This window comes from Heterocephalus glaber, unplaced genomic scaffold (genome assembly GCF_053883595.1).
Source record: "Heterocephalus glaber isolate CG9 unplaced genomic scaffold, H.glaber_assembly_v1.0 deba00001538, whole genome shotgun sequence".
Taxonomy (NCBI): domain Eukaryota; kingdom Metazoa; phylum Chordata; class Mammalia; order Rodentia; family Bathyergidae; genus Heterocephalus; species Heterocephalus glaber.
In genome coordinates this window covers 9,832,012-9,843,246 of record NW_028258333.1, presented here as the reverse complement: position 1 = coordinate 9,843,246, position 11,235 = coordinate 9,832,012, and the positions used below count along the sequence as shown (strand labels likewise).

Below are 11,235 nucleotides of genomic sequence, written 5' to 3'. Positions count from 1 at the left end.
CAATGGTTTGGCCAGAGAGAGAAGGCAGAGAGTGACCCTGGGTGGGGCCCTTCAGTCTTGCTGGACCAGCTGGTGAGATGGGTCTGAGCCCTGAGGCCTTGGCGAAATTCCAGTGGTCACCTTTCAATCAGGGCATGGCTCATGGGGCTTCTTGTCCTGACAGTCCTCATCCCAGTTCCTCTTAAGTTGGCCTGTTTCGCTGTAGTGGTTGCAGGTGAGTTTAATCATGGAGTTCTTGGAGCCCTGAGAATCAGGCTTAAGGTCTATTCCTTTGAAGGCCACAACCAAGGCCGTCATTTTGTTTTAGTCCCTTTGTTTTAGCCTTAGCTTTCTCTTGGTCTCAGTTATAAAATTTTCACTAAAGTATCAAATAATCTATCTGGAGTGAAAGCTATCTTTTCTATTTTTTTTTCTAATATCTGAGGCTCACTGGGTAATAGACTCGTCTTTAAGAATAATCAATTCTATTGAATCAGAAGCTAGGGATGTCTGTTTCATCAGTGCCTCTTGTGAATGATCTAAGAAGGCAGAGGGTTCTCATTCTGCTCCTGATGAATAGTTGACAATTTCAAGTAATTAAAGGTGCAAGGACCCAAGTTCAATCCCCAATACCAATAAATAAATAAATAAATAAATAAATAAATAAATAAAGTAATTAAAGGGCTTACTTCTTTTGCTCCTTAGACCTCCAAGAATACATGTCTGGAGTTGGCTCCTATTCCAATCTCTCATCTGGTTGGTAGGCCAGTGGGGGGGGGGCGGGCTCCAGTGGGTACTAGCTATTCCCTTGGCTACTAACTTCTGGCCTTCTAAAATTGACAATATGATATTTATCCCCGAATGTAATGGCAGCTTGTATTGCCACTTGTCTCTCATTAGAAGTCAATGTTTGATTTAAAAGTAGCATTATATCTTTCCAGTCTAGTTTATAGATCTGAATAAGTTCTCTAAAGACCTCAGTGTACTTATCAGGGTCATCTGAAAACTTTTCTACATCAGCTTTGATCTGTTTTAGGTCACTGAGAGAAAATTCATAAATTCAGTAGTTCTAAACCCTCATTTACTTCCTATAAGGGGTACTGTCCTTGAGGAGCTTGAACAAAATGAGCTAAGGATAGATACAGAGCTATAGAGGCTTCCATTATGGCTGGTCTAGAAGCCCCACACTCAGGACCAGAGGGCAAGTAGGGGAAGTCTCAGGCTCAGTAATAGTGGGTGGGGCTTTGATTAAAGTTGCCTTGGAAACCTCCTCCTCCCATTCTAAAGGGCAAGGGATAGTGTGGTTCAGTGACAGTGGATGCCACTGAAGTTGTGCAAATGGCCAATCTTCACATTTAAAGAATGATAGTTCATTCTAGTCTTGATTTAAAAATTCTATTTGCCATAATCCAACTTTTTTTATTCTCATAAGAATATTTGTTTTCATTGAAATTCATTAAAATGAGTGTACAAGAGACTGTCAAATGTACTCAAATTCCTCAAAAAGACATATAGATCATGCAGAAGGCCTTGGGCTCAACCATCAACAAGTGAGAATGGGGGGAGAAGAGAAAGAGAGGAAAATATATTCATTTTAATTGTAACAAGAAAATTATATTTTCAATTTTATCCTTCAATTTGTTTTCTTACTATTTTGAAAAACATTCATTTCTTAGTAAGAGACATTAGACTATAACTGATCAAAATCCTTTTGTCACTTAAATTTGCTTAAATATTATATTATCCCTGAATTAAATTAATCTATCATGAAGGAGAAACATAATCATAGAAATATTTATGAAATATAAGGCTATGGACTATTGACAGACCATAGATCATGGGCTGGAAACCTGAGCATACATTTAAAATCTCCCACATTAGAACCTTTTGTAGGTAACAGTGTTTCTTAAACCTAAAAAAGGATTTGTGTTTATCTTATTTAATTTTTAATATTGTGTCATGTTTTGTTTCCCAAAAATATACTATATTGTTGTCAAGGAAACTGCATTTATTTAAACCATAAAAACAGTTCTATAATAATGACAATAATAAGATAATAATAGTAATAGGACAAAAGGAATTCAATAGTAATAATGGCCATATTTAAAGCATTTGATTTCACAAGCTCTCTGCTATGAACTGTGTATGAATTTACTCAATAAATCATTCCACTAGAATTGCTGAGTATATACTGCAGTATATATGATGCTTTTGCCTAGAAAAAATAGAAAATCCCAACTCAATGAAGAAAACATATTATTTCATACAGCAAGGACTCCAAAGGTCAGACACCTCCAGGCTTATTTAATTCAGTGGCTAATGATGTCATGGAGAACCCATCTTTTTTTTTTGTTTCTTGACCTGACCTTCTCAGCAGTGCAGTTTTATTCTCAAGCTCCTTCTTTGATGAGAACACAACAATAATCTATGCGTTTGTATACCAAACAAGGACATCCAGTGGAAAATGAGGTTAACTACTTTTGTAAAACTTCCTTTTTTTCAATGAGGGAAGTTTCTCCAGAATCTTTTCAACAGACCTTGCCAGGTAAAAATGTGAACATAAATACATATATAAATATGGGTAAAATGTTTTTATTTTTAAGGGCAAGCTCATAGTTTTTATAACCTGGCAGTGAGAATATGATTTAAATAAGTGATTCAAATTAAACAGAATTTAACATTCAGATGAGAAAGAATTAATTAGAAACATGGACAAGTTGATGACCTAATGGGGAGTTTGAATGTAAGGTAGGCAACCATTTATGTTAATTACAGGCATTTTCTTTGGATATAATCAAAGGAAAGATTAAATAGTTAAATCTGCACTGCAGGAATAAGATTGCAGAGTATGAATCTGGTGTGGTTTTGAAGGGATGGAGAGATTCGGGCGTAGTTACAATCATACAATGATTCATAGTAGATCAAGGGAGAAAGAACAGACAAAAGAAAAAGGAAAAATTGCTTATGCTAAAGAAAGTCATATCTTTGTCAGAATGCATACTATTTGCTTTCTTTCTAAGCTAGCTATTTAAGACAGGGACCTAGCTGGTCCTTTTGATGTCTGCTTTTTCTTAGTGTTACTTCATTAAACATGAAAGTCCCCTGAAACATATTTAAGTATTGGCATAATTATCGAAAGAATAAGATGTGATTAATAAAATAAGGGAAAACAAGTTATCAGGAGAACATGTTATTTTGTATCTCACAAGTGGAGAACAAGAAAGCTCATTGATGTTTTTGATGGAAGAAAATCCCTTAAAAAGATTCGGTTGAATGAGTATGCATATATAAGATATGATGTAATATAATTATATACTAATATTTTAAGTAACTGTTAGATTATACTGTTATAATTTATCTTAGTGCATTCTAATTTACTAATGTACATTCTAATGTAAAATGTACAAAAATATAACATTTTTTAACTTAATAATATATATTATATATGATTTTTTCCAATAGTTTTGGAATGCTATTTCAAAAATATGAGTCATCTTTTTGTTTTCTTTATTCGATTATTGAGATTTTTATGTCAGTGCTAGAAATTGAAGAAGAGGAAAAATTTGAGTGAGAAATTTGAAAATGAATGAAACTGTGCAATTTGATATGTAATTAAATGTGTTATTCTGAGATCTTAAAAGTAAACAACTCTGCTTTAATATCTGATAATCAATTTTTTAAAATCAGCTATTATCTGAACTATAATTATAAGGTTTTTTTCTCCCTAGACTTGCATTTACATACTTTGGTCATAAGATATATTCTTCAAAGTCTACTGTAGCCTTCAATATTGATGTGTTGAAATCATATTCTATGCAATTTGCTAAATTATTGTAGGCTGTTCTTGTCAAATACAACTGTTTATATATTTGTAATGTATTATTTATCTTAAAAATTACTGAAAGTAATTTAGAATAAACCTATTTTGGACTCGATTTTTTCTATCTGCATCTTTAACTCTATGTAATTAAGCTTTAAGTAGCATAATTTTGTTGCTATTGCAGAAGGATGTACATTTTTGGATGTTCAAGATTATTCTTGACTGAGAAAAGGAAGAACATGGAAACAAAGTCTTTGTAAACAGGGAAGGGTGGAGGAGGTGAAGGGAGAGCAGGGGAATTGAGAAAAAATAAGAACCAAGATATATCATGTAAAGGTACAAGATCCCAATGAGGAATGTAACTGTATTGTATACCTAAAATGTACCAATAAACTTAACGGATACAAAAAGATTATTCTTGACCTACTCACATCTCAAAAGCCTCCCCTCTTAATGCTATTACCTTAGAGTTTAGGATTTCAACATTGGAAAATTAAGAGAGCAGAAAAATTGAGACTGTAACAGTGAATAGCATATTTGAAGCAATGGTCTATCCAATGGACCTTTTTCTAGGGTAAGAAGATTTCTAATCCTCTTTTCATCTTATCACTAAAGAGTGCAGGCCGTGAAGATTCTGTTTGAATAAAACATATTATTTAAAAAACAATTTGAATTCAAAAAGCAATTGTGTCCGTAATTATATAAAAATTAATGCCTTTTCTACCAATAAACAAGTGAATACATTGTTTTTGCCAGACATCTCATTGTTCCGGGATAATAAAACGCTTTGACTTTTACCATTAACTAGGTGCCCAGGCCATAACACTCTATATGTTTCTTTTATTATAACTGCTTTGCTGTGCTTTATAACTATCTTCTTTCCATCTTCTCCAAGATCCAAGAAAAAGTAGGCAAGGTAAATGACGTTTAACCACAACATTTCAGGTGTCCAGAAGAGTCCATGGTATGATGTAGATATATAATAAATATTTATAGATTAGATTAATATATCAAGGTTTCCCTGATGATGAGGTAAGGCAATTACAATTCATTTTTTCATTTCATTTCATTCCATTACTTTGTCAAAGTGTAAAAAAGTAGAAGATAGCCCTCGAGGTCTCCGTTTTGGTGGGCTGGTTGAAGAAGAAATCCACTGAGGACACAAGACCTGGGTCTTCATCACCTTGTGTGCCAGCCTGGAAGTATCCCTGGGAAAGCCTCCATAACTTTTGGGTCTCTTCTAATCTGCAAGTGGATTTGGAGATTCACAGTGAGAAAGTTTAAAGGTCAATGGGCCTAGAAAGGCAGCAATGATGCTAGGTGACTGATAGATAGACTTGATTCATCTGCTTCCAGTGAAGAGACTAGAGCTGCATCTGAGTTTCATGTATCCAGTCTGGATTTCTTCAGTGCTGCAAGTGAAGAATAACTAAGATGATGGCTGCGTTTTCCTTTTATGCATGAAGTAGATAGACGATTCTCAAAATTAAAGATGAAAGATGACTCTTCCTCAGAAATAGTTTTACAGAATCAACTTGCAAAATTTAAGAAGTGACAAAGATCTCTTCAGCACCTGGAGACCTTACTATCATGTCTTTGGGGGAAAACATGCTGGCTTGTATTATCAAAAGTGTCACATTGAACTGTCTGGTTATGAATGACTCACTGCCTGCTCTCACATCTCTGATCAGAACAGCAATGGTGAGTTTAGTTGTTCACCTGCTATCTGCCCTGCTTGCAACAATATTCTCTCTGGAAAGCTAGGTATTGTCCACACAGAACTCAGTCCATCAGAGCAACATAAAGCTATGGTATTGGCAGGGTTGCAGCCAGTGATTGTGTTGGACATTAGCTCCCGAGCACTGGCCTTCTGAATTGTACCAGGTATATCAGGAACATCTCTATCAAGAATATAATTCCAGCAAGGCTGAGGGTCATCTGAAACAGGTGGAGAAATATATACTAAGCAAATAGAGAGCAAGGGTGTGGAATTGACTTCTATGAAAGGAGAGGTCACTTCCATGATAAAAGTGCTAGAATACAAGAAAAAGTTCAGTGATATCTCTGAGAAACTTCAGGAATGCAGTTGCCAGTATCAAAAGCTCCAAGGCCTTTATCGATAGTCTTAGGCTATGAAATATCACAACTGCTAACCAAGAAAGCAACCTTGAACAATCTATGATTTCACAGGCTGGTGTTGTTGGTTGTGCAGTAGAGAACAACACTAAGTTTCCTTTGGACAATACGCCAGGTGGAAATCAGGGTGCTGGAGATGAGGATTTTCAGTTCAGACCACTTTTTGTGAGTTCTCCCACAGCACCTGAGTTCAGCAATTGATATTTTTAGTTTTGCTTCTCAAAGACATGGATTAGAGCAGCAACAAGTATCTAGCAGGGCCTCCAGAGTAAAAGGAATTTAATTTATTTAACAATGTCTGTGTTTGCCTTCAGTAGTTTCGTTATCATATAATCTTTATGGTTGATAGAAGTCATCAACATCTCTGAACTATTAAGTCTCTGAAGTTGTCTTCATATCTCACAGGTTACAAGAAATTCAGTGGCAGTTGTGGGTGGGGGTGCCTTCAGTGTCTAGTTTCTTTGTTTCTATTATTTAAAGCATGAACATTTTATTAATCACAATTTTTATGTGTACTGTAGAATTTTCAGCACTGGTGAAAAGGTCAAATTATTTCATAGATCATTGTTTCTGCCTGGCAGTTTCCATCTGAGCTTTGCATCCATGAATTTGTCTATAACCACCTGTTATACTTCTACATGTCACCGTGGATTCTGGTGTTCATGTAGACATGCATGTGGAAGTACATCAATTGATATTTTGTTGTATTTGCCCATATATCTGTGTGAAAATTTTAGTGTTGGAAAATGTTGACTATCTGTAACTTGTTATTTCTGTGTATTTATTTGTATTTGCATTTATATTAAAACAATTTTAAAAACTTAAAAATAGTTCTCTGAATACTGTTTCATGTTAGCAAGGAAAAATAACAAATAAAATAATAATTTCTTTAAAAAAACATTTCTCACCTTATAAAGAAATAGGATGAAATATACAAATTGAATCAGTGACACCACCTGAATCTTCTTTTAGGTCACCTTGAAAAAATAGAATTTAGATTTTATCTCATCACATTAATTCACTTTTATTTCTATTTCTGTGTAAGTAGTCAAACCTAGTTGACATTTCACATATAACACTGAAGTATAGATTGCAATATTTTAAATAACTTTAAACTCATCAGGCAAAGCATTTTTCTTGCATAGTACTATTAGGAAAACTATATCAAGGGTCACATTTTATTACTGCTGCTCATAAAATTGAAGAACTCCATAAGTTAATTGGGAGGTAAGTTAGGAATCATCAAGTGAGAAATATAAAATCAAATATTAAATTTATACACCACCTCTGCATCATGATTAATTACACTTGTTCACAGCACTGACAATTTCTCACAAATTAAGCATATCTTTATTGATTATCAAAAGAAAGCAGTTGATTAAAATTTTCATGTAGGTCTTGGTTTTTCCTCTCCATGTCTTCCTCACACAAACAGAAACACAAGAGATGGTCAATAGCAGAAAAAGAACAGAAAAGTGGGAGAAAAGAGAAGATGAAAGAAAAATATGTTACATGAATTGTCATAAATCTTTTCAATGGAATATTATCTTTGTCTTCAAGACTTCAGAGAAGCAGGTGAAAGTGAGGATTACACCTGCAAGAGATTTATTGGAGAAAACACTGTGAAAAGAAGCAAGAAAGTTATTAGCTAGCCTGGTTCCTGTGAAAACAAGAAGGAAGAAAATGAAGTCCGCCAAGCATTTCTGAGGTTAATTCTGGCCAGGTGTCCGGGGATCATCGAGCCTATTTTGCCATTGGAAGAGCAGCATTCATATGAGTGATGGTGTCCTGATTTGCTTGTTGTATTCAGTCACTGACTACATGCAACCCATAAACATCATGGACTTGATGAACCAAGAAAAGTAACAGCAATGAGTGTGAGAAAATTGTTTCTCACAGCAGGAAATTGGACCAACATATTTTTTGGACCACTGTAATTCATCTGTAATTTTAAAAATTAATTTTATTGGTACATTTTAGGTAAACAATAAAATTACTTTCATCATTGGAAATGTGTACCTTTACATATATATCTTAGTTATTTTTCCCCATCCCCTCCCCTCCCTTCAACCCCTCCATCCCTCTCAATTTACAAAGACTTTGTTTCCATTTTTTCATTTTCTCATATTCCATTCCCTTCTTTTCTTTCTCCTACCCCTCCCACTTCCCCTTTCCTTGTGTCTCTTTTCTCCTATTTCACATTATCTATTATATCTTTTAGTCTTTATTTACATTTTCAGTTTCTCACACCAGAGAAACTATTCAGTATTTACACGTGTGTCCTATTTATTTCACTTAAGAGTATCGCCTCAATATACATCCACTTAGCTATAAATGTCTCTAATTTCTCATTCTTTATGGCTGAGTAGTACTCAATTTTATAAAAAAACAAAGTTTCTTTATCCAGTCTCTAGCTGATGGACATTTGGGCTGTTTCCAAGTTTTAGCTATTACAAACTGTACCGCTATGAACATATATTCCTGTGATATGATTGTTTTAATTCTTTGGGGAAGATACCCAGCAGGGGAATAGCTGGGTCAAATGGGACTTCCAGTCCTAGTTCTTTGAGGTATCTCCATACTGATTTCCACAGTGGCTGCACCAGTCTACACTCCCTCCAAGAGTGAAGAAGGTTCTTTTTTCCCCACAGCCCTGCTAGCATTTGTTATTGGTTGATGTCATGATAGCAGACCTTCTTTCTGGGGTGAGGTAGAATCTCAGTGGTGTTTTCATTTGCATCTCTTGAATGATCAGTGAAATTGAACATTTTTTCGTATGTTCATTTGAATGATCTACTTCCCCAGGCACATTTGGAGATATGGTCTATTCTGGCTCCCATGAGATTGCTTTCTTCCAGGGAGTAATGAAACAGGAGGGATGTAGTAGGATAAGATACATCCTAGGTGAAGCAGTTATTCTTCAGCTGTAACCGAAACCCTTCCATTTGCATATCAACTGATCATTCTTCTTCCAAATACTCTCTACAGTATTCAAATCCTACTCTCTACAGCTATCACATCACTGGGTCTCAGAGTATTAATCAGTGAGGCAACTCATACTCTCATTCCTAAAGTTTCTGAACCCTTAGCAATAAAACCTTTCTCAGGCCAGCAATGTACACATAAGCATTCATAGTTATACTGTGAAAGCAAGTACCATGATTGTCCAAATAATATGTCTCCTAGACCACATTAGTCATTCTGGAATAAAACATCAAATCTAGAATACAGACACAGTTTGGGCTACCATTAGATATAATTTATGGTGGCCTATATGTATTTTCCAGAAAGAGTACAGGTTTTGAAAGAGAAAAACTAATAAATGAAATATTGTCTAAGTTCTTTAATAATTCTTTTATAACTTCACATTGTAAATAAAAATCTGATACTTTTTAGTGGACAGGTGAGTGGGTAGTATCAAGAGTATCAATTTGGCCCTCACCAGCATGATAGCTCCTAAACCACAATGAAAGTATCTCATGTGAGGGTTACTATAACACATAAATTCTAGTTATACACTTGAGAACTGAAGGATTGAATATGGGAACTTAACAAACCCAGTATGATAAGCCAAGCTTCCAATGGTACGTGGTTCAAAAACCAAAAAAAACATTTTGAATTTATAGGAATCAGTGCCAATTGAGGATATATTTTCAACAGTTACCAAAATGTATATCTATGTCCTTTTTTCAATTTTTGTCATGAGTTAATTCCAATAGGTCCATAGAGGAGCATATAGTTTCTATGATACAAAAATTTACCCATGCTAGCTCACTAAATAAACTAGCTACAGACTTAACAATTGATACACTTTTTGGGAACCGAACAAGGAACTGTGATTCATTATTGAAATGGTCATCTTCATCTTACCTCTTCTCCATTCTTGCCATTTTCTTATGTCTGATGTTAAGCAGTAGCCAAGCAGACTGTCTGTATCTTCTGTTCCAAGAAATAACGTAATTCATTATTTCCAAGATTACCAGCATGTCTTGCACATAAACTATTTTTCTGACATGCACTTATGACATAAGTATTCTCTCTGGACCTCTGATGGATAATCAACCTCATTTTAACTTTGTTCTCTAAAATCCTGATGCATAATAATTCAATCTTTGTTACTGCTTTTTCTAACATCAGATTTAGCCATACAGAAAATAATCACCACTGAATGTTCAGTATTGGTGTTGCCCTCTAACCTCAGAGACAAAAGTTCATTCTGTCCTCCTATGGAATATTATCCTTTGGTATGCCACATAGACACATGAATACATTCATTTCATCACCAACTCTCCCTCACATTATTCTGTCATGACAATTAGCCATGGCTATGTTGCTCACACTACAATTTTTTTATTCTCTAGCACAGTGAACTTTTTATATTCCCTTGAGTCTCTATCTGAACTTTAAATTGTCATGTCCTGAGAATAATAATTACTAAGCTCACATGCTACTCTATAAATCATTGCTCAAAATGTCCTCCATGGCTTATTCTCCTTGCTCCCATTAGTAATTGCCAGCCAATTCCTCTAGCTCCTTCCATGTATAATTGCTTTCCTTCCAAATCAGGATTAGCACATTCCCAGATGAATTGTGTTAAATTTATCAGTCTATGACTCAAGAGAGAATAGAGGAAGTGGTCACTGAAATGGGAAGTGATCACCTAATGCCCTAGTGGAGGAGTCCATTGCAGCAGCATCCAGCATCACTAAAGTACAAGTTTTCACTGGGAATAAGTGGTGACTCAACTGTACAGGCACTGAAAAGTCAGAGGATCTAATGGAGACAACTTTTTTAAAGAGGATTTATATAGAGATACAGGGCTCAAATGTTCCATACCATATATCAGCTTTCCAGATTTTACTAACAATGATCCCACATTCTCAGGTCTCTGAAGAGCATCAACACATCAAATGAAAAGCCTGTTAACTCTTCATTCCATGAAAGCATTGACAATTAACAAAAGGAATAAGCCTCTAAGAGGAGACATCAAAGAAGAATTGGACAAGAAGGATATCACACTCTCATTTAGATCTGAGAATTTTTGGCCATGAATGTGGAAGAGTTCCAGGCTATGTTTTTGAAAATCAGAAATGCCTTGACACTACCTTACCTGCTGTGTTCAATCATTGGTTGGGAGCATTCTTAGAGACATACTCTTAATATGAATATGCCAATGCCTTCATAAGAGTGACCCTACAGCAAGGTATTGGAGTAGAGCATGATCCTGGCAACATATTATGTGAATACTAATAAATATTCTCCAACATTACTTAAAATATATGATATAGTTTGGATCTGAA

The 11,235-nt window shown here is 35.1% G+C and overlaps 1 pseudogene; it reads left to right on the top strand.

The window, feature by feature from the left end:
* Positions 1 to 5,389: 5,389 nt before the first annotated feature.
* On the top strand, positions 5,390 to 6,218 carry LOC101708901 (E3 ubiquitin-protein ligase CCNB1IP1 pseudogene; annotated as a pseudogene).
* The last annotated feature ends 5,017 nt before the right edge of the window (positions 6,219 to 11,235 follow it).